The following is a 26,695-nucleotide window of genomic DNA, read 5'->3' on the forward strand; positions in this document are numbered from 1 at the left end:
CTGCAGTAAGAATGAGGATTATAAAATACAGGCCCAGGAACTGAGTGAGAAACTAAGAAACAGAGATTACACTCAAAAGACCATCTCTAAATGCAAAAAAAGAGCGAGCAATCAACCGAGAGAATGCTTACTGCAGATCCACCCAAAAGAACAAACACCTAACTTAACCACCTGTGTGACTACATTCTGCCCTTCAACCTATGAAGTACAAAAACTAGTAAATAAGAATTGGCATATACTAAACACTGGGAGATTTGACTGGCCAAAACCAAGGTTTGCCAACAGAAGAACAAAAAATCTGAAAGACGTATTGGTACATACACGGCCCACGAATAAAAAACCACCAACAAAAATAAGAGATGTATCAATGGCACCCGTAACAGTTCAATATCCCTGTGGGAACTGTGTAGCATGTAAAACAACAAGAACGTCCAGAACATTACAACTATCAGAAACTCTACTATGGACACAGAGACAGCACACTAATTGTAATTCAACCCATGTCATCTACATGATAAGCTGTCTGTGCATGAAGAAGTACATAGGGATGACTTGTTGAAAAGTGAAAACAAGAATAGGAGAACACAGAAGTAACATAAGATTGAAAAAGAACACCACAAAACTCTGTGCTCACTTCATTGAAATGAACCACTCCTGTGACGATCTACACTGGACAGTGATAGAAATGCTAACAGATAAGTCACACAACTCCGAAAAAATACTTTACGAGAAGGAACAAAGGTGGGTGAATCGACTCAAAACTTACCAAGAGGGTCTTAATGATAATGTCCCCTGGCATCAATTCTCAAAATAGTATGCCTCATTGACAATGGTCAAAACTGATCTGGTTAGACAACTTAACAAAAAACCACCATCTTCTGTGAACACAGACCTCCAGGAAAACAATCCTCACTGAAATTCAATTAAAAAAACTTGTTGTTCCCGATAATCGACACACCAAGATGTACTTCTAGATAAACCGTGTCTTGTTCTGAGTCTTGAAGATCGATAATCTACTGCCAAGTTCAAGAGTGTATATAACTTTAAAACATTCTCATTCCCAACACACAAAACGATTGTTCATTTGAGTTCGAACCACGACACAAAGTTATTTTGAAAGACCGTTCACACTGATAACGCTATGGTCCCTTTAAATAGGAGCGCAACACGGAAGCCCCTACTTCCGGGGACAGAGTCAGCACAAGTCGGTGAAGGACGCACCACGCGGGTAATGGCGGAATCTATTCCATCTTTCCAAAAGACAACGATGAGAGACAATAACAGCATTGCTAATGCCCCCCCTTTGCCAACAGCTCTGCGCTTTAAGAAGCGATATCCCCCGTTGAAAAAAGAGTCTCCTACAACATAGGTAAGATACAACAATCTCTGACTTACTAACACATTATAACTTTATCGAGTCCGAGTAGTACCATGCTTTATTGAAACAATCCGGACGACAATGAATGTATTAAGACCTACGGAAAACTATAAATAAGACCAGGGGGCGCTAGAGGGCGCACGAGCAGCATGGCCGCACTAGTGTGAGGCTCCTGCAGCCTGTGCTGATATCCGTTCTATTATCCTTCTTTCACCACCGCCACCGCTGACGTAAATTGGGGATAATATAGAGTCGCTGGTTTCCTGCACTCGCTGAAATTTTGGAAACTCACGGACATGCAGTGACGGAGATATCACCGTGAGAAGATCTAACCGGCCAGTGCATCGGAGGCTATGCTGCGCGAGACCGGGCACGGTGATTACGCGACGCCGAGGTGCCCACGAGGCCAGAGGGCCCAGACCGGCTCGTGACTGAGCGAAGCTATTCGTGTGCAGAGCGGAGACCTGGAGAGCAGGGCTGGATACGCTATTATCTGACCTGGTGGAGGTGGCTGTACAACGGGCACAACTGAGGGTACTAGCGACGGTCTGGGAACCACGGGAGCAGGACGGAGGCCTGCAGTGGCGCCGAGCGAGCTGTGATCGCCGGAGGGGAGGTATGTTCAGGATCCCAAATACTGCTGATACCCACATAACGTCCCCTGCGGTGAAAGGAGAATTGTGCCGCTGCTCTGTGTGCTAATCGGAACTGGAGAACTGCGGACTGATTGGCGCCAAAAGTAATTTTGAACTCGCACTGTGACAGGCTGGCGGTTGATCTTCCAGGTGAAGCGGCTATGGCCCGGCGGTGATTTAATGAGGTGTAGTGTCACATGAGAGCGGGGGAAGCGCGCCATACTGCTGGCACTGGATAATGTGGATATCGTGTGCCATTGTACTTTAGCAACTACCTGCTTGGCGGACCGGTCGCACTGGGATAGCGCTGGTGAGCACCAACTGCCCTTGCTGAGAGCTCTGCGATTGATAGCCATGGTGGGCCAGCGCTGTCTGGAACGGCGATGAGGGAACACGTGTGACGAAGCCGATCCCCCCCCTCTGATGTGCGGAGAGTCCTATAATAGTGGAAAGATTTGGGCCAGGGGAGGTGTTCGGCGGTAAGGCTCGCATCAGGGACTAATTGTGGAACATTGATAGCTGCTCTCCTCTAGTGAAATTGTGGCATAGCTGGCGCCTTGCACGATTGGGCCGGTCCTGCGCCTGCACGCTACTTACGACATAACGGAGCGACGATTGCCACAGGACACAGTGTGCTGGTGAGCATATGTGTTGGAGACGGAGAAGCGCTAGCTGAAGACCGCGACTGCTGCCAACGGTATAGGGGCTGGCCGGGTGGAACATTCGAAGACTGCTGGGCTGCGCTAGTTTATGACGGAAGCCTCCGGATCGCCCGGTGGCGGAGGGGGCAAAGGGACCTCTGGCACCAGAATAAGATCAGTAAAGGGCGCTAACATGGGGCGACAGGACACTAGGCAGCCAAAACTATCCTTTGATTCGGCCCCGCCATCAAAGAAAAACGCCAGGATGGAATCGGACTCTGGAGGGCCTCATAACACGACCACAGCGGGGACCAGCCACGGCGCGACTGCGCCAGATATACACCTTATTCTACAGGAGATGAAACAGGGCTTCGCGACGGTGGTGGACAAGGTGGATCGGCTCTCCTCCAGAATGGACGCTATTGCACAAAAAATGGACATTCACGAGGAACGCATCACAGCGGCGGAGAGGAGGATCTCGGACAATGATGATATGGTGGCGTCCCACGATCCCAGGCTGTCCGGAATGGACAACATCCTCCGGGTGATTGCTGCAAAAAATGAGGAGTTGGAAGCGCGCAACCGCCGCAATAATATACGCGTGGTAGGTGTGCCGGAATCGACGAACACTGGGCGGATGGAAGAATATGTGGAGCGGATACTAAAAACGGCGGTGGGTGCGGAGGCCTTTTCGCAACAATTCATTGTAGATAGAGCGCATCGCTCATTAGGCCCTCAACCCAAACCTGGTGCGCCGCCCAGACCGATCATAGCATGACTACTGAACTATCGCGATAGGGATACTGCCTTGCGGGCTGCTAGAACCACGAAACAATTGTCATGTGATGGAGTTAATTTTTCCCTGTACCCGGATTTCACACCGATGGTACAAGACCAGCGACGGAAGTTTTTAGATGTGAAAAGAAAATTGAGAAACCTAAACATTGATTATGCCCCACTATACCCTGCAAAGCTCAGAGTCACATACCAGGCGAAACAACATTTTTTTGTGAATCCGCAGCAAGTTGAGGACTTCCTGAAAACACTGAGAAGAGAGCAAGGTCCCCGCCGAGCAGAGGAAGAAGCGGGAGAGGAAGAGGACTGAACTCTCTTCGGTAACTACTGGCATGGAATGCTGTCTGAATTGCGACTCGGAGGAGTTGCCATGGATGACCTCAACTGTATTGCAGAAATGAAGACTCTGTATTGACAATGGTGATGTGGGAACGAGATGCTGATGCAGTCGGCGTTGGGACTGACGGTGGTAACGTATGCCAGGCAATACCCCCTTCTCTCGTGGAACCCTCCGTGGGGAGGTTCGGAACGGAGTACGGGATGGAGGGGGTGATGAAGTGCGCACTTTAGATGGCCCCACTAGGGTGTGCCCCATTGACATTGGTTTTTGCACTGCAGCTCATTGGGGGTTTGCTAGCGGTGATGAGGGAGGTGGGGGGAAAAGTTGCTGGAGAGTTGGGGATGCTTCAGTGGGAGGGGGGTGGGTGGGGACTGCACGCGATATTGATGCTAAGAGCACTACTAGGGAGGTTGAGGATTTGGGAGTCTGCTAAAGAGTCTGTTTGGGAGAAGGGAGGGGCTGTTGGGGTGTCTGAATTGGGTGGGGGGAGGTGGGGGATGCTGCGGTTGACTGAAATGGTTGGTTACTTCGGACGATGGTTGCACAGGACATTGCATTTTAAATGGAGGGATTGCATTGAGGTGGCTGGCGGGTGGAGCGGGGGGGTGGGCCTGTGTATCATTATATCTGACACAGGAGTGAATGGCTGATAAGTCTAGGAACTCATTGTCGATTCTGTCATGGAATGTGAGGGGCATAAATGATGCTAGGAAGGGGAGAAATGTCCTTGCTTATTTAGATAGGCATAATGTGCACATAGCTCTGTTACAGGAGACACATTTTAAGCCACGGCTGGACCCCCCTTTTGCTAAGAAGTGGGCTGTGATCAGGAAATTTGCTTCATATTCCTCATACTCTCGAGGCACTGCTGTACTGATCAGACGCTCCGTACCCTTTCAGTTGATGGGTGAGATACTGGACCCTAATGGACGCTTTGTACTATTGTGGGGAAGGTTGGGCATAGATACCGTCGTGATCGTGAGTTGTTATGCTCCTAATGTTGACACCCCAGATTTTTTCACAACGATATGGGGGCATGTATTGGGGGTGGGTGCCTCATGTTATTTGGGGCAGGGATTTTAATGTTGCATTAATACCTGGTATGGACAGATCGGATGGTTGCGCACAATATAACAGACAAGCGCGAGATGTGTTGGTAGGCATTGTAGAGGAAGCTGGGCTGGTGGATAGTTGGAGGCACACACACCCCACACACAGGGAAGGTACACACTTCACTTCTTACACTAATACTTGGGCTAGATTGGACTATTGCTTTGTGACGAGGGGACTATGTGACGGGATGGGTGCGGTAACACACTTGCCAAGGGCTTACTCTGACCATTGCCCGGTACTGCTGTCTCTTGCCGTGCCGGGTCACAATCGCTTGAGACCTCCCTGGAGGATGCTTCCGTCCATGCTATTGGACACAGTGTTTAAGACTGAGCTAGGTGTCGAAATTGAAGACTTTTTCCCTAGGAACAAAGACTCAGTGAACAGTGTAGAAACGGTGTGGGAGGCATTCAAAGTTACGATAAGAGGGGTCTGCATATCTAAGGGAGGTGGAGTGCTGAGGGACATACAGAGGACGTTGAGCAGATTGAACCATGAACTGAAAGCGCTCGAACTTGACATGACGGCAAGACCAGACGCAGGATTACACAAGACATTTAGAGATAAACTGATTGAATATGAGGTAGAAGCGGTGAGAGAGGTCAATTTCAAAGGGAAGTACTGGACGGCGCGTCGGTATTGCGAGGGGGAAAGACCGGGCAAAGTACTGGCTGCAATGACGAAGAAACCACGATTTAGCTCCAATGTGTTGGAAATAGTGACGCAAAACGGGGTACGGTATTGCGATACTGAGAGCATCCAGAGGGAGTTTCTGTCGCATTATGGTCACTTTTACACTTCACAACAAACCACTGCGGTCGACATGAGTAGCTTCTTGGACGACATTGCGTTGTGCTGGATTAGCGATGTGCACAGGGCGTTCCTTAGTGCGCCGCTGGAGCTCGAAGAAATACGCGACGCGATAATGTCATTAGCTAATGGTAAGGCGGCGGGATTGGACGGACTCCCTGCGGAGTTCTACAAATGTTACATCGATATCATGGCGCCAGTCCTTCGTGAAGTATATATAGCAGCTTTGGAAGCTGGTATATTGCCGAGATCAATGAGGGAAGTGGTTATTACCTCCTTGTTGAAGCCGGGGAAGGACTCAGCAGATACAGACTCCTATCGACCGCTGTCTCTAATAAATTGCGACGCTAAAATCCTAGCTAAAGTCCTAGCGACGCGCCTCTCGCTGATAATGTCTAAATTGGTACTACCGAACCAGGCTGGTTTTGTACAGGGCCGTGCAACATCGCATAATCTCAGAACGTTGTTCTCTTTAATCCAGACGATCGCCCCTGATCTCCCTGTCGCCGCCGTATTTCTAGATGCCACGAAAGCATTCGACTCGGTTGAATGGACCTACCTAATTGCTATATTGCACAGGATGGGATTTCCGAAGCGGTTTGTCAGCTGGGTGGAACTGCTATATACCGCACCGACGGCCAAAATAGTCATTAATGGAATGCTGTCTTCCCCTATCCCGATAACCAGGGGCACTAGACAGGGGTGCCCTCTCTCCCCATTGCTTTTCGCTATAGCAATAGAACCCCTGGCTTGTCGTATCCGACAACTGCACAGAGACAGTGCCTTTCGCTGCTCCCAACGTCAAATCGGTGTATCATTGTATGCCGACGACATTACAATTTACGTGAAAGACCCGCAAACTAATCTTAATCCTATTTTACGGGAGTTCCTGGTTTTTGGACGACTGTCAGGGGTACAAATTAATTGGAAAAAATCTCAATTTTTCCCGCTCACGGAAGCGGTTCAAAGGTTCCAGTTGGACTACCCATTGGAGTGGTGCAATTCAGATCTTAAGTACCTGGGTATTCAGATATCCCTGAGCAGAGAGGAGACGATAAGGATGAATTACGGTGTGGCTGTATCAAAATTGGCGGATAACGTAACGCGGTGGAAAACGTTGCCGTTGTCATTGGCAGGGAGAGCGTCGCTAATAAAGATGGTGATACTGCCACAGTTTTTATACCTATTCCAGAACGTCCCTTATTACCCAGGTGCCTTTTTCTTTAAACAGCTGAGGTCGGAACTCCTTCGTCTGTTCTGGGGGGTAAACAACCGAGATTGGGATGGGACATTCTAACACAGCCTTATGAGAAAGGATGTTTCAACATACCAGACTTCGAGACCTATTATACTGCTGCGCAAGCGCAATACATATACCACTGGATTAATCCCGCGCCCTTTATGCCACAAGTCGCTGCTGAAGACTGGGTCGCACGGCCACTGCCACTTAATGGCTTGATATACGGATCAGCGCGGGATATAGACACACCGTACACTACGGTGACGTGCACCATAGACGCTTGGGCTCGCATAGCGAAGATGCTTCATACCACGCAACTATATTCACCTGCGTTGCCCCTCACGTACCACCCTAGTGTGCCGCTCCTACAAGAGGCAGGCTTCCGGCTGCTATGTAAGCGCATAAAGGTGACCACTTGGGGAGACATGTTCCTCAATGGGCAGTTTCGCACCAGGGTACAAATGTTTCAGGATGTTGAGCCTACCCCTCTGGAAGTTTTCTACTACGTCAGGCTTAGACAGGGACTGAGAGCGCTCCTGCCTGACTTCCCGAAGGAACCTGATGTGGTGTTGCCACTACACGCAATGCTATTATCTGATGGCCGCCATCTTGTTTCTAGGCTGTACAATAATATCAGACTCCAGCATCGGGGGCCTGAAAGTTCCGCTCGTAGCCAGTGGAGCGAGGACATGGGCAGAGTGATCACTGACGATCAATGGCACTATTGTTGTGCCATCACAGCCAAGATCTCGTCTAGTAGCAGGCTGAAGATTATTCATTTCAAATTCTTACAGCGATTTTACTATACACCTGTTAAAAAGCTGCGCTTTGGTTTGACGGACAATGCTCGCTGTGAACGCTGCAGAGCGGAGTGGGCGGGATTTATCCACTTGGCATGGGAGTGCCCTGGGGTGAATGAATATTGGGTGCAGGTACAGGATGCTCTACAGACTATGACTGGGGGGGGTGTTCGATAGAGATCCGTTGATAATGCTGTTGGGATACACACGGGATGTACCTAAAACTGTTCGCAGGTTTGTAGAGGTTGCGCTGTTGTTAGCCAAAAGACGTGTAGCGTGCAGATGGGGCAGAGGGAGGGCCCCGAAGTTCAAGGAGTGGATTGCTAACATGGTTTATTGCCAGGATCAACACACAGTGTATGCTGAGTTGATTCCAATACGAAGTAGGCCAGGCGACATTTGGGGTCCATTGCAGAACTATTTATTGAGGGATGCGGAGGCATCAACAGACTCGGATGCATGTAGTCGAGGGTAAGAGCTGCATTGGATGCTTCACCGTTCCTACTGCGAGTACCCCTTAGACTCCTATATGGGACAATATTTCCGCCTATTCCGGAGCGTGAGCTCATCCCTTCCTATATAATGATTGGTTTATGTGACGATTGAGGTAATATGAGAGGGGGGGATGTAATGCTTAGAGTGAAAACTGTCCAGTCTCACGAGGCTGTAGGAATGTCATTATGCAAAGTCCTCATGAATATCGCTCAAGTATGGATGTATTGTTTGCTGCCCTCCACAGAAGACTTACACTGCTGTACGGTTTTACTGTTGTATAAGTTGAGTGTCCTGTGTTGAAGAACAGCTTAAAGAACTGATGTATGCACGGACTCGGCCTGTTCGGGCCCGCCAGCTGCCGTATTATAGTTATGTGTATGTTTACGGAATGCAAAATGGAACTGTGTAACCTACCTGAATGCCGTACTAACTTGAAGTTTGTCAAGAAAACTTTATAAATAAAGATACAAAAAAAACTATAAATAAGACCATTAAACACGTAGGTGTATAAAGAGGGCTATTGAGGTATAGCCATTAAACACAGCCTAAACGTTTTCTTGTGTAAAGACACAACCTGCACGACTTTATTCCATGCCGAATCGTTTCCCTTTGCTTTCTAAAACGAATATATTAGCACTGATAAGTAGCTAAAAATCTGCAAGGAGGTTAATTTTCCCACCTTGACGAGAACCCGCACCCCAAACACCACATCAGCTGAATAAAATTTATTTTGTACTGTTGTTTGTCTCTCTCAAATTCTAATTTCAGATTGTGGAGATTGAGTTTCTATTACTGAGGACCGAAAAAGGGACACTCAAAGTTGACTGCACGAATTGTGTAAGTGAAAAATCTACATGTATGTAAGTCCAGACGAAAGCTCTATAGACCTCACGGGGCCAAAAGGAGCTGAAACATGTCGACAAACCCATTGGAATACTAGAGAGATCCAGTAACTCGGTCTTGTTGTAGTACCAAATCTATTTTTAAGATAATTGAATTTCACCTCACATTAAAAAACACAAGGGTGACCTTCTCTTTTTAAAATTAATAATTTTTTCCATGAACTCCTGAAACGTTTTGTTCATCATTTGGTGTGGGTAACCCATAATCTCTGGACACTGCATTCAATACCAGAGGTGCCTCAGGATGAGGCTGGCACCAAACACGTATTGGAACGCCCAATGATAACTGCCACAACATCAATGTGGGGCGGATGAAACATATATACCGCTTGTTCCTATTAACATTGAGTTTTTGAGGACATTTCAATTTCTAACCACTGGTTCAGAACTGTTACAAGTGTCCTTTTTTCTTTTGATCAATTTGAAGCAGAATTGGCTGGGGGGCAGCGCCATTTGAGGAAATGGTTCACATGGAGGGACAATTGGATCCTGCCGTCCCAACTACCCATGAACTGATCCCACTGGTCCTCTAAGCATTCTTGGATACGGGCATTCGGAGTGAAGAAGTTGCAGGAGGCCATCGAACCGAGGAGAGATGAGATGGTCCTCACCTTGCGAAAAGATGTTTTCTTAAGAAAGCAACATTTCTGAAGGATTGATAAGCGTCTCTCTTCTGAAGGACATACTTTTGCTTGGACGGTGTCAATGGCGGCTCCCAGATAATGCAAGGTCCTAACGGGGATTGGTTGGGATTTGCTGTGATTGACCTGAAGTCCCAAGCATAAAAGGTTGCATGCCCAGTTGGAGTGGTGTGGCTCACTGGTTAGAGGCGGCAGACCCGTAAGCAGAGGACGGCCCGGGACCAGGGTTCGATTCCCGACGCGGCAGGGTCGTGGACCAGGGTCAGCGGGCTCGATAATTCTCGCCTCGGTGCCTACTCCAGTCAGGGACCACACTCGGCAACTCTAGGCATTAGCTTGCCTCATCTTCACAACGGCCCCCCAGACCGCCGGGGATGCTTGGTCGCACCTTAGAGATACCCATTAGGGACCATCTCTCAGGGTGAGCCAGGACGGGTTCCCCAGCGGTCGAAGCGCGGAGATACTCCTCCGGGAGTTGATTCTAGCGCTATATAAACCCACAATTAAATTAAATTAAATTAAATGAAGCTGTGCTTCCTGAAACGCTTACACCTTTATGAGCCAATCGTCTAGACAGGGATAGACGAAGACCCGGTGTTTCCTGAGATGGGTAGCTACGACTGCCATGACATTTGAGAATGTACTGGGTGCTGACTTGAGGCCAAACCACAGTAAACAGTATTGGTAATGGTCCCGCCCACCACAAACCTCAGGAATTTCCTATGTTTCTGTGCCACTTGGATGTGAGAATACGCATCCTGGAGGTCGATGGAGCAGAGCCAATCTCCTTGAAGTTGAGGATAGATGTGATGTAAGGACAGCATCCATAACTTTACCTGACAAAACCATTTGTTGGAGTATTTGAGGTTGAGAATGGGTCTCAATTCGTTCTTGTCCCTTTTCTATACCAGAAAGAATCTGTATTAAATGCTTGTTCCCCATTAGTGGTGAGGAACAGCCTCCACCTAATGTTTCTGAAGCAAGATGTTGACTTCCGATCTTAACATTTTCAGATGGTGATTGGATGACTTTGGTGGTTATGGAGGAGGAGGACTTATGAACTTGAGATAGTATTTATGCCGAACAATATTCATTAGCAAGGCGTCTTTTGTTATTTGTTGCCACTCTGCCTAAAAAAATTGAAATACTCCCCCCCTACTAGACTAAGAAGGAACAATTCAAGGTTTTGTGACTGTGGTAGGCTTTCCGCCTTGTACTGGTTGCTGAGAGGCTTCCTTCGCTGTTGGGTATAGAGATGCTACTGTTGTTGAGGTCATCGCCGATACCAGGAAGGGGTTTGAACTCTCTGGGAATAATAGCGTAACCTGGCAAGGGCAGAATAATTGGCGTTGTTCCTTGGACCTCTTCAGGCCCACCTCCTTAAAGTGTCCATTTTGGTTTTTATATGGGCCATTTCATCATCCGTGTGGCTGCTGAACAGGGTAGAACTGGAGAAGGGCAGATTAATGACATGTTGCGGTGACTCCGGTTTTAAAGATGTGAGACGGAGCCACACGTGTCTGCAGAGGGCCGTACCATGGCAGTATTCATGATCAGCAAGAAGGTAGGATTCAGCCGCTGCACTTATTATCTAGTTTGATACCATCAAACCCTTGTTCTCAACTTCCCAAAAAATCATTCCACTTAACTCTGGTCTGATCTTCGAAAAACTTCAGGACCGATCGGAGCATCCGAGAAACGCAGGTGCACTTGCTGCCTTTATGGAAGTGGCCGCTGTATCACACGCTTTGCGGCCCACCGAATCTAACATATTGCTCTCTTTATTTGGTGGAACTGAGGAGGCAGGAGTAGTAGCATGAAGTTTCTTTGCTGCTAATATTACCACATAGTCTGGGGGAGGGTCCAACCACAGAAGAGTGGATCCTGCTCACGTGATCTGTACTTTTTTAGCAGACTCGATGGAGCTGACCTGACTGACGTGGGAGTCATGAAGAGTTCCATAGTCGGTTCCAAGAGGCCTGGCACTAGAGGAAGGAGTGGTCTGGACACTGCGTTTTTGGAGCGTCTCAAAGATCACTGATGTGCTTCATAGTTAGGGGCAAGATGGCGTCCGCTCCGCGGACGTGTGTGTGAGGGGCTCCTTGTTCGATACTCGACCCACTTGAAGACTGACGCTGTTTACCCTTACCGGGAGCCTTGGACCTGCTTTGCCGCGTTTGTTATACTCCCTTGCCGTTGGTATCGCTGTCGGTACCGCGGCGGTATTCGCTCACCTGCGGCTTGTTTCAGGAGCGGAGGCTGCGACCCCTTGGGTTTGGAGGCAGAGCCGCGGACTGTTGTTGAGAGCCGGAGCTGGGGGACCGACGAGAAGGAGTGCTGCGGCGGCGTGTACTTGCCAGGGATCTGCTTCTGGGGCTGAGGTGGAACCGGTGGAGCTGGGTTCGGGAGAACGCTGGATATCCCCGCCGTGCATGGTTTCGACGCGGCGACGGACGGCCCTGTGAGAGGTTCTCAGGTGTGGCTGTTGGAGCTGAGAGACGTGCGGCTTGCTGGAGGAGTGTTGATTTTTGGACAGTGACTCTCAGGTATGGTTGCTGAAGCTGGGTGGGCCGCCGCGGCTTGATGGAGGAGTGTTGACCTTGGACGGGGAGAATTAGTGTGGAAGACTATGGTGGCGGTTTATTAAACCGGGTGACTGCTCGCATGTGACTAAATTGTGCAACATCATTTCAAAAATTCTTTTCCTTTTCTCGCAATTGGCCATACTATGGTGCCTAAGGTGGCTCGCGGTGGGAAAACAAGACCTGCAGGGGAAGGGGCAGTGGGTACACGTGCCGCACTCGCTGCAAGATCTAAGGAGATGTCGGGCAGTGAAGATATCGGCAGTGAGGTTCTAGGTGCTCCCAGGATACCACAAATGTTTCAGCCTGCAGTAGGGAAAAATGCCAGTACTTCTGCTTATAACCTTAGTTTTGATGCTCTTGAAGCAGGAAGCGAGGAAAGAAGTGCAAGAGACAACATGGAACAGCACCATCCATCCCAAACACCTTTGGATGTATCTATACGGCTTTCTGATACGCTTCAAATTCCGGCTCAGACTGTGGTAGGGGCTAAAAATATGGGTGAATTGGAGGAAGGTGACGGCGTAGCTAGTGAAGAAGAAGCCCATGAGCCATTAAGTAGCAAGGATGGTTTTACTCACTCTTGGAGCATTCAGAAGGATCAGATCTAGAAGGCGATTTTTCGCTACCGGAAGATGGACATGGTGACAATACCCATACTACGCTGGAAGGTAGGCAACATAAAAATGGTTCTTCTGGGGGTACTTTTGAGCAGGCCTCTACTATTCGGAAGAAAGACAGGTTAGGCAGTGTGGGATCGGCCACTGCCGAAACAACAGATTGGGATCTCCCTGATAGAACACAATCGCTGGAAAGACTGGACTTATCAGGCCAAGCTAGTGGGGGCATAACAGTGGAGACATCCAGTCAAGTGTCGCTGGAGGAAATCTATAGATCTATTACCGATCATAGGTTGGAGGCTCGAGCTGAGCATTTAAAAACACACACTGCATGTAGGAAACTGCAAAACACTGTCCGACGCTTGGCTAAAACATGCAACGACTTTACCAATCGGATGGTGGAGGCTGAGGCCCGGATATCGTTGTTAGTAGACCAGATGGTGACTCAAAAGGCTGATGTCGCTGAAATAAAGGCACATAAAGATGACGTTCATGACAAGATTGTGGACTTAGAAAATCGTCTTTGTCGCAATAATTTACGCATCCTTGGAGTCCCAGAGGGCCTTGAGGGACAGGATATACATAAATTTGTAGCGGAGTTGTTCGAGGAAGCACTTCCTGAAGTAAAATAATGGAACTGGGTCCGTGAGATCCAGCGGGCCCATAGGTTCCCATTTTGGCAATGACTGGTAAGAAGTGGGCAAGTAGGGCCCCAGCAACCACGGGCTATATTGATTTCCTTGAACAAATTTTGGCAAGGCAGGTACTGTATGACATGGCCAGACCTGACATGAAGAGAACCGGAAAAGGCATACAGTTTTTTGTTCGGCCGGATTATTGTCATTTTACAGTGGAAATGCGATGGAAGTTACGGCAGTTAATAGTTCCTATTCAAGCAAAGGGCCAGCAAGTCTTTCTGTTGCAGCCAGCAACCTTAAAAATTGTTAACAAGGGACAGACTCGTTTTTTTACATCTGAGGCTGCTGCAAAAGACTATCTTCATACCTTGGATTGATGGACTGGTAAACTAATCCAGACGCTGTTAATTCTATAAGAGACATTCTGATTGAGTATTATTATCACTCAAAGTGCTGATTTTCTTTTGTTTTTTACAAGTTTGGGGGGAAAAAAAGAAAATTGGTAATTTTTTCTTCTTTTTTAGATTGCGGGTGGGCCGGGTATTTAGAGAGCTACTCACCGAGCATCACAAGGGCACTCAGCCCTATTGCCTTTGTTAAGGGGGGGGGGGGCTCACACTGGGCGGGTATGGTGCAGGGGTGGTTTAGGGGACACTGGTGGGCTATTGGTTAGGGTGGGGGTTTGTGCAAGGGGGAAAAAAGGGAAAATGTCAGTTCATAGCATCCGTCTTAAGCATCTTTGGCTAGATTTATCTTTCTGTTTATATGTTAACGACCCGCAATATATACGTTTTAATGTCTGTTAGGAGTCTTCGTATTTGCTCCTTTAATGTTTGTGGGCTGAATAATATCTTGAAAAGGAAACGTGTGATTAATGAGCTGCGTTTAATCAACCCTGATCTGTTGTGTTTACAGGAAACACGTATACCCTGGTCTAATAATAGGATGTTATCAGAGTTAGGATTTACTTTGTTATCTGCGTCTAGACAATCTACAATGAATAGAGCTGTGGCCATTATGGGTAGCCGCACAGTAACAGGTACGGATAGGGTGCGGGCTGATAATCTTGGGCGGTGGGCAATTACGGAATGTATTATAGGGGCCACCAAGATAACAATATGCACAGTCTATGGCTCTAATCTAGACGAGGCAGAAATTTAGGAGCTCTTGAATGTTGAATTAGCTCAGTGGGCAACCCCTTTGGTATTACTTGGGGACTTTAACATACATGGAGATCCTCAAACATTGGATGTCCATTTTAAGGATTATAAAGGGCGCAAACCAAAGGTATTTAGGGCCCTGCATCAGTTGATACTCCAACACGGGCTAGTTGACGGGTGGTCGACGTTTAATCCTGGGAATCCAGGGTATACTTTTTTCTCTTCTCCACATTCTAAGTTTGTTAGGCTAGACTATATTTTTTTACCCCGGTTTTTAACTGTTGGTGCAAGGATGCAAGTAATGCCTCGTATTACTTCCGATCATAGTCCGGTGGTTTTGGACTTGACTTGCCTTAATACTGTGCGGGAAGCGCGAGTATTCACATTCAGTAAAAAGCTTGTCAGTGACGAGGAATATATAAGCTATATTAAGCTATGGGCCAAGCAGTTTTTAGAATACAATAGAGGTACTGCTACTCAATCAATGGTCTGGGATTCCTTCAAAGCTAGTCTTCGGGGCGAAAGCACAAGTTACTTACCTTCGGTAACGATATATCTGTAAGAAACAGTAGTTAGTATTAGATTCCTTACCTTATAATATCCCCAGGCGCCAGACTGGATCCGGAATTTTTTGCGTAGCAGTACCCTTGCGCGTCGTTAGGCGTCGTCTGCGGCTCCGCGTCCGTCGTCGTGGGCGCTGGAATGACGTCGCTGGAGTACTTAGATGTCAGTTCTTATACACAGCTTTTCCGCGCCAGAAACGCAGAGCCATGATGAAAACCAACACTGGTGCCATGAAACTAGCGCCCTGAAAGGGGATGAGCCTTACCCTAGATATCGGTACGCAGAACAGGGAGAATGGGTGGGTCGGTAAGGAATCTAATACTAACTACTGTTTCTTACAGATATATCATTACCGAAGATAAATAACTTGTGCATCTGAAAGAAACAGGTTAGTATTAGATTCCTTACCTCAGAATAGATACCCCAGCAATTCCAACCCCGGTGGTGGGTCTGTGGACCAATAATCACACCAAAAAGTCCTGGAGGACGGACCGGCCAAAGAAGCCATCCCTCCGGACTTGGCTGTCCAGGCAGTAGTGTCTTGCAAACGTGTGCAGCGAGGCCGACGTAGCTGCCTGACATATGTCCTGCAAGGGGACTACCCGGCCCAGGGCAGTAGTATCCGCCGTGGCCCGAGTGGAATGGGCCCTCAGCCCAACAGGAGGCTCCTTTTTAGCCAAGGAGTAGCATACTTTGATGCACAAGACGACCCACCGAGAGATGGTCCGCTTGTGCACCGCCCGACCTTTCTTAGCGCCCACGTAACCAACAAAGAGTTGGTCATCCACCCGGAACTGGCGAGTGTGATCCAGATAGAAGGAGAGCGAACGTTTTGGGTCCAGACGGTGGAGCCTCTCTTCCTCTTTCGAGGGATGCGGAGGCGGAAAGAAGGTGGGCAAAGTGATGGACTGCCCGATGTGGAAGGCTTTGACTACCTTGGGCAGGAAAGTGTCGTGCTTGCGTGCGGAGACGTGGTTGGCAATCCCCACCTCCTGTTGGTTGGCAAGATCAATGCGCATGCGCGAAGAGTCGAGCATGCGCGTATGCATCGTTTCCAGCATATAACCACACCCTTCCCTACATTGAACGCTTCGCGTTCCGTTTCAGAAGTCATTCCTGGTTCGTGTTCGGGTCACGGTGGTGGCGAGCAGCGGGGTTCCGTCGGGACTTCGGCGGGCGTCGGGTCGTCTCCTGGCAAGTACTAACTAGCGTCTTGAATAGAGGTTACAAGCATCTTTCATTACAGCGTGAGGTGCGGTTGTTGAGAATCACTCTCGAGGGCTTTCACATTGTTGATATAGCCTCGCCAGCATTTCCCTGATTTCTTAAGGGACGAGTTATCTTTGTGTTATTTGCATGTTAGGTGGAATGCAGTTCCACGTGTTTCGTATTGGACTTTATGTAAAAAGAAGACGGTGTTCTTCCCTTGTTAAGTATCGGGGCTAGTTTAGCTTTGATGCTAGTACCGGAGTTTAGTTATTGTTTACCTGGAACTAGAGGAGTATTGAGTCTAGTTCCAGTGGTTTAGGTTTTCCTTACGCCATACACAGGTAGGCTGAATATTGTATTCTATTTCTTTACCTGTGTAGCACAGATAATCAAGACACTCACGTAACAAATACATTGCAGGATTACAGAAGACTGTCATTCTGGACCACCAGACCTTATTACCCTATGCACCTATTGCCAGCTCTTTCATATCAGTAGAGTATGTTATATTCTCACCATTCCAATCTTTATTCTCACATTTATTTAGGACTACACTAATCATTGTTCTTTGTGTTCACATAGGATTCCAGTGTCCAGAGATTGGGTGGTTCCCCATGAAATACAGTTACTCCTCCTGTGTATGAAGACAACTGTGTTTGTTTTTTCCCCCCACTCTCCTTGTTTTGTCTCCCTGTTTTCCCTTGACGGGCATCACTATCCTTGCTCAGTGATATCATTCTGGCAGGTGGTGGACCGGTAAGGGGGAGACAGTGGAAAGAGCATCACCTTCCTGGTACTTCTGAGGCAACATTCGTGTCTGGCATCACAGAACGCGAAGCCTTTATCTATTTGCCGCCCAAGTACCATGGAGGTGACTTTAGGCGACCTGGCAAACATGATGGGTAGTCTCCAGAGGGAGACCCAAGCATTGGCCGATAGATTGGATAGAATGGACATAGATGGCGGGGCAAATGCTACAGGCTCACAAACTCCTGTTATACAAGTGGTCACTCCACCTCCCCCTATACCATTGGCTCCCCCAGAACGATTCAATGGGGATCCCGCCAAATGCGCGGCATTCATTAGTCAGTGCCAATTACACTTCATGTGTAAAGCTACATGTTTCCCTACAGATCAGGCCAAGGTGGCTTTCATCCTTTCATATTTAGGGGGTCCTGCGGCAAATTGGGCCATTCCCCTAATAGAGAGGGATGATCCCCCTACTTCTTGACTATAACGCGTTCAAGAGAGAATTGCGGAAATTATTCGACAAACACACATTCACTCACGCAGCTGATACTGAACTATTGACACTCAAACAAGGATCTAAAGATCTAGCTACATACATATCCACTTTCCACCGTTTAGTGGCAGAAGCTGAATGGCCTAGAGAGAAGCGCAGCGCCTTATTTTATAAGGGGCTGCGTGATGAATTAAAAGACGCCTTAGCTCATGTTGTCGACCCCCCGGATACATGTCCAGAGTTAATTGATCTAGTAGTAAAACTGGATCATCGTTTAGGAGAAAGAAGGAAGGATACAACTAGGGGTGATTTCAATAGGATACCCTTCAAAGACAGCAAGACGGAGACTGAAGGAAGTGTAGAAGCCCCCGAACCTATGCAGATTGGGAGTGTTTGTATTGTGGCAAAGCTGGGCATTTCCAGAGGGATTGCCCCGTAAAGCCTAAACAAAAGAGACAGTCGGAAAACTAGAGGACCCGAAGCCAAGAGAGACTAAGGCATCGGGTCATTCAGGATCAATGGTCTCCTCCTTATCCCACTCACAAAGTCACTTTTTTGTACCTTCTTTGTTGCAATGCAATACTCATCGAGTAGAAGTCGCCATTATGATTGATTCCGGAGCTTCCGGTAACTTTATGGATGGTAAATGGGCACACGAGAACCACTTTTCCTACATACCAAAGAAAATCATGGAAGAGGTATACACTATTGATGGGAGTTCTTTGAAATCTGGCCCCATAACACATACCACAGAGACGTTGGAAGTTATCATAGCTGACACCCATTGGGAATCACTTAGCTTCGATGTCATTCAATCCCCGCAATTTCCGGTGGTATTAGGACTTCCCTGGTTAAGACTCCATAATCCCACGATAGATTGGCGGACAGAAAGGATGTTATTTGACTCTGTATCATGCTATACACACAAGCAACCCATTGACCATACGCTATCCACTATAAAGACTACAGTACCAGAAAATACAGCCAGTGAACCCCTGACACATCCCCTAGACTGTGAGGCAGTAGTGATGGAGAAGGAAGAAGATGTGGAACGACCTGATGTGAGTTTACCAGAGGCCTATATCAGGTATTCATCGATATTTGACGCCAAGGAAGCCACCAGTCTACCCCCTCATAGGGTTTACGACTGTAGAATAGACCTACAAGCAGGGGCTCATATGCCAACTAGCAGAGTCTATGCTTTGACAGAGAAAGAAAACATTTACCTAAGAGAATATCTGGATAAAATGCTAGACCTTGGGTTCATCAGAGTCTCTAGGTCCCCCGCTTCATCAGCTCTCTTTTTTATCCCTAAACGTGAGGGCGGTTTGCGTTGCTGCATAGACTACCGTTCCCTTAATGCCGTAACCATCAAGAACAGATATCCGTTGCCACTCATCTCCTCTCTCCTGGATCAGGTCAAGACCGCTAAGTATTTTACCAAGCTTGATCTAAGAGGGGCATACCATCTTGTGAGAGTGAGAGAAGGAGATGAGTGGAAAACGGCGTTCTGCACCAAATTTGGATTGTTTGAATATTTGGTGATGCCCTTTGGGCTCTGTAATGCGCCTTCCGCATTCCAGTATTTCATAAATGATGTGTTGAAAGAACTGCTGGATAAATGTGTCATCGCATATATAGATGATCTCCTTTTTTATTCAGCCACATTGGAAGACCATTAGAGTCATGTTCAAGCTGTGTTACAGAAACTAAAGGATAATTACCTGTTCTGTAAATTGGACAAGTGTTTCTTCCACAGGTCCAAAGTTGCCTTTTTGGGATATATATTGTCATCCCAGGGACTGCAAATGGATCCGCACAAAGTACAGGCTGTTATTCAATGGCCGTCTCCCGTTTCCGTCAAGGAGATACAACGGTTCCTTGGCTTTGCCAATTTTTATAGGCGTTTTATAGAGCATTTCTCAGAGATTGTAACACCCATCACCAAGTTGCTGAGAAAGGACTCACCTTTTGTATGGTCCTCAGAAGCTGAGCAGTCTTTTCAGACTTTGAAAAAAGCTTTTACCATGGCCCCTATACTCAGACATCCTGACCAACAGAGCCCCTTTGTAGCAGAAGTTGATGCGTCCCAAGTGGCAGTAGGAGGAGTGTTATCTCAAGCCCATCCAGAGACAGGAGAATTGCATCCTGTGGCTTATTATTCACATAAGCTCACGCCAGCAGAAATCAATTATGCCATTGGAGAACGAGAGTTGCTTGCGATAAAGAAGGTACTAGAGGAATGGAGGCAATATTTATTGGGTACCAGATACACAGTCTCCATAATAACCGACCATCGCAACTTACAGTATCTCAAGACCACCAAAGCCCTGTCCATGAGGCAACTGCGCTGGACTCAGTTCTTCGGTGGCTATGATTTTGTAATCCATTTCAGAGCTGGAAGGAGAAACGGTAAAGCGGATGCTTTGTCCCATTTGGGTTTTGAAAGTCCCCCGATCGATGAACATCCTCCCTCCATTATAGACACCAACAAGATAATTGGAGGTACCTTCACGGAAGAACAATTCCTAAAGGAAGTAGCCAAGGCACAACAGAGCACAGAAGCGAAGGCCTTTCTCCAGACTCAGAACACTCAAACAAGACACGGGTTACAATATGTACACGATGGGTTATACGTACCTGAAGTCCAACAAAGACAGACAGTAATGAATTGGTGTCATGCTCACGGGGTGGCAGGTCATCCAGGATATAAGAAAACTATAAAACTGGTGAAACGATATTGTTGGTGGCCTACTCTGAATCAGGATGTACAAAACTATGTCAAAACCTGCGCAGTCTGCGCCCAAGGCAAGGCTTCTCACATCAAACCTGTAGGACTTTTATGTCCTATTCCCTCTCCACCAGGCCCTTGGCACACGGTGTCAATGGACTTCATTGTTGAATTACCACGCACTAAGAAGGGAAACACCACGGTATTAGTAGTAGTAGATCTATTCACTAAATCAGCTCATTTCATACCTCTGTCTAGTCTCCCTACATCGGTCACGCTGGCACAAGTCTTCCTACATAACATTATCAGACTACACGGCATTCCTTCTGTTCTTATCACGGACAGGGGTGCACAATTTGTGTCCAGATTCTGGATACAATTGTGTTCTTTGCTACAGATTGACGTTCGGTTGTCGTCTAGCCATCATCCTCAGACTGATGGACAAACTGAACGAGTTAATCAAAGCCTGGAACAGTTCGTGAGGTGTCAGTCCCTTCAGACAAATCAAGATTGGGATGAAATGATCTGGTTAGCAGAACTATCGTACAATAACAGCCATCACTTTTCTACCTGGTTTACTCCCTTTTATGGATCTCATGGTTTCCATCCCAAAGTCTTACCCATTCCTCTGTCAGTTACATGTAACACTCCATCACTCACTTCATTGGTTCAGCATTTGCAGACTGTTCACACTGCCATACAGGACAGTCTGGACAGGGCAAAGGTGGCTTATAAGAAAGGAGCAGATGCACATAGAACACCAGAACCTGCTTATCAGTCAGGGGATAAAGTGTGGCTATCTACCAGACATATTGCTTTGCATGGTTCCTGTAAATTTAAACCTAAGTTTATAGGTCCTTTTCAGGTGGCGAAAGTCATTAATCCTGTAGCATTACAACTAGACCTGCCTCCATCAATGAAAATACACCCAGTATTCCATGTATCCCTCCTCAAACTCGTTGAACCTGATACGCGCCTCCCACCTATACCGTGTCCGGTGGTAGTGGATTCAGAAGAAGAGTATGAAGTAGAAAAGATCATTGATTCTAGACGTTGCAGAGGCAGATTGCAATACTCGATACATTGGAAAGGATATGGTATGGAAGAACGTAGTTGGGAACCTGCGAGTCAGATACATGCTCCCAGATTGTTACGCCTTTTCCATCGACGGTATCCTAACAAACCCAAACCTATTGGCGGAGGAGTAGGAGGGGTGTACTGTCGTGCTTGCGTGCGGAGACGTGGTTGGCAATCCCCACCTCCTGTTGGTTGGCAAGATCAATGCGCATGCGCGAAGAGTCGAGCATGCGCGTATGCATAGTTTCCAGCATATAACCACACCCTTCCCTACATTGAACGCTTCGCGTTCCGTTCCGGTTCAGAAGTCATTCCTGGTTCGTGTTCGAGTCACGGTGGTGGCGAGCAGCGGGGTTCCGTCGGGACTTCGGCGGGTGTCGGGTCGTCTCCTGGCAAGTACTAACTAGGGTCTTGAATAGAGGTTACAAGCATCTTTCATTACAGCATGAGGTGCGGTTGTTGAGAATCACTCTCGAGGGCTTTCACATTGTTGATATAGCCTCGCCAGCATTTCCCTGATTTCTTAAGGGACGAGTTATCTTTGTGTTATTTGCATGTTAGGTGGAATGCAGTTCCACGTGTTTCGTATTGGACTTTATGTAAAAAGAAGACGGTGTTCTTCCCTTGTTAAGTATCGGGGCTAGTTTAGCTTTGATGCTAGTACCGGAGTTTAGTTATTGTTTACCTGGAACTAGAGGAGTATTGAGTCTAGTTCCAGTGGTTTAGGTTTTCCTTACGCCATACACAGGTAGGCTGAATATTGTATTCTATTTCTTTACCTGTGTAGCACAGATAATCAAGACACTCACGTAACAAATACATTGCAGGATTACAGAAGACTCATTCTGGACCACCAGACCGTATTACCCTATGCACCTATTGCCAGCTCTTTCATATCAGTAGAGTATGTTATATTCTCACCATTCCAATCTTTATTCCCACATTTATTTAGGACTACACTAATCATTGTTCTTTGTGTTCACATAGGATTCCAGTGTCCAGAGATTTGGTGGTTCCCCATGAAATCCAGTTACTCCTCCTGTGTATGAAGACAACTGTGTTTGTTTTTTCCCCCCACTCTCCTTGTTTTGTCTCCCTGTTTTCCCTTGACGGGCATCACTATCCTTGCTCAGTGATATAACTCTGGCAGGTGGTGGACCGGTTAGGGGGAGACAGTGGAAAGAGCATCACCTTCCTGGTACTTCTGAGGCAACATTCGTGTCTGGCATCACAGAAAGAGGGTCTAGTCTGCAACACAACTTTGTCCGGATGGACAGAAAGGAAAGGAGATTTAGAGGAAAGAGCCTGCAGCTCACTCACCCTCCTGGCAGAGGTGATGGCAACCAGGAAAGCAGTCTTCAGAGTAAGAAGGCGGAGAGGACAGTTATGAAGTGGCTCAAAAGGAGCACACATCAAAAAAGTAAGTACAAGGTTCAAGTCCCACTGAGGCATCATGAATGGAACAGGAGGGAACAGGTGTGTGATGCCCTTCAAAAACCTATTTACGATGGGGGACTTAAGTCAAGTCAAGTCAAAACCACTTTAATCGATTAATTAAAATCATAAAAGGTACATAGTCAATTAACAACACGCAATTCATAGTATGATTAAAATGTTACAAATATAAAAAGTGCAAAATATTGAAATTCATAGGATACAGTTTAAAAAGGATGGGAATCATACATTCATGTTTAGGCGACTTATTTTTTTCAGCCTACCCGCCGCTACAAAGTAACTCGCAATATTGAAAATGTTCCAGGGGTTGTCCAGCAATTGTATATACAGTAGAGCAGGCTTAGCCTGTAAAAACCCCTTCCCCCTTAATAATGGTATTATAAATTTGGCTCTGATTTCACAGTAGTATTTTCAAACAAGCATTGGAAATGCAATAGGTCTCGCATCATTAGAGTTAGTGCTTTTAGAATTGTTTATGGGTTTTTTTGAAAATCTTTAGCATTTTTGTTTCCTGTAGCCAATGCTAAAGAATTACAAATAAAAAAAGCCATAAACATTTCTAAAAGCTCTAACTCAAATGCTGCGAGACCTATTGCACTGTCGGCTGGGGTTTTTTGATGGTGCTGTGCTGGGAGAGAGAGTGGGGAGGGGTTGGAGAAGGGAGGGGGCGAGACCTAAAAAGGCTTTTATAACCAGAAACGTGGATATAGCAGCATGCGTCCTCACCCAGAGTGGTTGGGAAGGGAAGTGCGAGTCTTAGCTCCTGACATACCTTATATTGGAGTGCTGCACAGTTACCACGAGGTGGCACTGTTTGCAGTGTTTGGGGGTGGAAGCTTTAAAAACTCCCCACCTGAAATGTGTAGTCATTCGAATTCATCAGAAGTTATAATCGTTACTGTTTAAAAAGCCTAATGCACGTCTGCCTTGCATGACTGTGACTACCTTCGCAAATAAGAGACCCCAAGAGATGCGTATGGTGCCAGACAAGAATCTCCTGCATTTAAAGTCCGAGAGTAAAGCGAAAGGCAGAACAGCTGCTAGGGGGTGGGGGTGGTGGAGGAGACTCGGGCAGCGACTGGGTTTTAAATAAACTCCCCAGTAGCTAGTGGTAAACTCTTTACGAGGCTTTTAGTTGCATCTAGGGGAGTCTTGGACTTACTGTCTTTTATATTTGTTACCATTTTTATTTGCTAGAATTCGAAGCATCCTAATAGGGCTTAACCTAAGACCGGATGTTCCCTCACATGCATTAATTTAGGTTGCATAGAGCAGTGCGTGCACTTTGCTTGACCCATTGAAGTGCCTGGCTAAATGCTCACGGGAGCTGTGTGCTGATGCACGCAATGAAAAACCAAAGCATGCACTTGCTTGATCCAAGACGCTGATGATGTCCCTGTGACAGTGCCACTTTGGCTGAATGCACACGTACTAGAGTTTCTCCTTTACCTGATGGGTAGAGACTAGTTAGTAACGAGACGCACGGAAAACGCGGTGTTCAAGGTACAACATTCACTCATGATCTTCTCTGTCATAATAAACCAGTGACTGCGCGTAAACCGTGTCCTTGTAGTTGTGATCCAGAGTGGAGCTTTCACACGGAGTAGTTCGTTGTCTTGCACCCCTGTCTGCCTGTTGTTGTTGGTTGGTTTGGTACTCATAAGGAAAAGCAAAAACCCGCAGATTGCGTACCGGCTGCTTAGTTTGTGGTTACTTTGTGTGTTCAGAGTCGCCTCGACAGATCTTTAAACAAATATCCGCTAATGAAAAGCAGAATCCACGCGCTGCAGCTCATGACAAGACCTCAAAATAAGCGCATTAATGCTGCTTTATTATTAGCCTTGTATAACACAATAGCCCGAGTCACGGCAAATATTGGCAGAGCAGTGCTTCAACCCCATAAATGTACAATGTAGAAGGCAGGGTAAATACATTAATTTCAGTTTGTAAACCCGTGTGGGTGTCTCGTAAAGAGCTCGTTTTTTTCTGCTTTTGTAAACGCTCCTATGCGAGTAGGAGGAGGAGGGGGGAGGAGATTAGGAGGAGGGGGGAGGAGAGTAGGGGAGGCACGGCCTAGCGGCCGTGCAACCAAGAAGTGAGGGGGCGGAGCTGGGGGAGGCTGTGAGAGAGAGAGTGGGGAGGAGAGTAGGAGGAGGAGGGGGGGGGAGGAGAGTAGGAGGAGGAGGGGGGCCAAAAGAGACAAGACGGAGGGAAGGCAGAGAAGGGGAGGGGGGAGGAGACGCACGGAAAACGCGGTGTTCAAGGTACAACATTCACTCATGATCTTCTCTGTCATAATAAACGAGTGACTGCGCGTAAACCGTGTCCTTGTAGTTGTGATCCAGAGTAGAGCTTTCACACGGAGTAGTTCGTTGTCGGTACAGAGATCACACTGTGTTTGTTGTCTTGCACCCCGGTCTGCGTATCCTCGCTGGCATGAACGAGCAAAGCGATAAATTGTTTTACCTGCAGGTGCGTATTGAACAGCTGTTTCTATTTAGCGGAGCAGAAATGGGTTGGAAGTTCAAAGCTCTCCGTACTGGATAGAGAAGAGTTAAATTGCCTGTAATCTAGGAACTAGGAAAAATGTGAGAGGTAGTGTTGGGCAGTGTTACAGGCTTCACTTTCATAGGCGTACAAAAGATGAAACCTCGTTTACCTTAAAGCGCACGTGAAACAGACTTCTACTTTTCACGGAGCAGGGAATGATTAATCAAGGTAAAAACTGTGACTCTCCGGGTCGCAATAAAAAGGAGTCAGATTACCGGATGTCTAAAAAATAAAGACAAGAAATGATGTTGAGCAGTGCTACAAGCTCATACATCAAAATGTTACAGGTTAGTGTAGAAAGGAAAGTGAACAATGAAGGAGACACGGCCGGCCGGCCGTGAATAATTAGGGAATGAGCACGCTGAAAAGCTTGTGGGAGGGGGGCTGGGCTACCTTTGATGTGGCAGGCGGCTGGGGGCATGTCACGGCCGGCCGGCCGTGAATAATTAGGGAATGAGCACGCTGATAAGCTTGTGGGAGGGGGGCTGGGCTACCTTTGATGTGGCAGGCGGCTGGGGGCATGTGCACGCGCTTTTAAGCTCAATGCGCATGCGCATTGAGCTTGAATTTCACGGGCACTGCAAGGAATCGCCACGATTCCTTGCAAGTTAGTTAAAGACTGTTTAAGCCCCAATAGTCTCGCAAGCTCGATGCGCATGCGCATCGACAGGCGAGACCTAAAAAGCGTAAAGTGCATTGTATCTTGTGTTGAACTACTGCCACAACTACAGGGTACACTATCCTCAGGGTTACACCATCCTTCAAAGGATCCCAGAAAAAAATGAATCAGGTTAAAGCGAAATTTAGTTAGCAACCAGCGATGGTATGGCCTAGTTACTAACTTTAGGTAGGGCTCAATGGATGGTGAAGTAATCAGTAAAAAATGAGCCCTAACAAGAGGTTTTTTAAATTCCTCTCCTTCCGATCCAGGGACCTTTGGGACAGGAATTGCACTTTGACCCAATCAATGTCCCCTCTCACGATACCCTCTGGATTGTCAAAAATATCTACGCGCCTGAGTTTCGTAAACTTGAACTTAGGGGACTTGAACAAAGATGGCTGATCAGGTAGCCTCAAGA

General features: G+C 47.2%; 1 protein-coding gene across 4 annotated transcripts in view; it reads right to left on the reverse strand.

Moving 5' to 3' along the window:
- RNF214 (ring finger protein 214) overlaps window positions 1-26,695 on the reverse strand; it is a 203,511-nt gene that overhangs the window by 83,846 nt on the left and 92,970 nt on the right. The gene's annotated exons all lie outside the window — the stretch shown is intronic.

The sequence above is a fragment of the Lissotriton helveticus genome, chromosome 3_1, assembly GCF_964261635.1.
Source record: "Lissotriton helveticus chromosome 3_1, aLisHel1.1, whole genome shotgun sequence".
Lineage (NCBI taxonomy): Eukaryota > Metazoa > Chordata > Amphibia > Caudata > Salamandridae > Lissotriton > Lissotriton helveticus.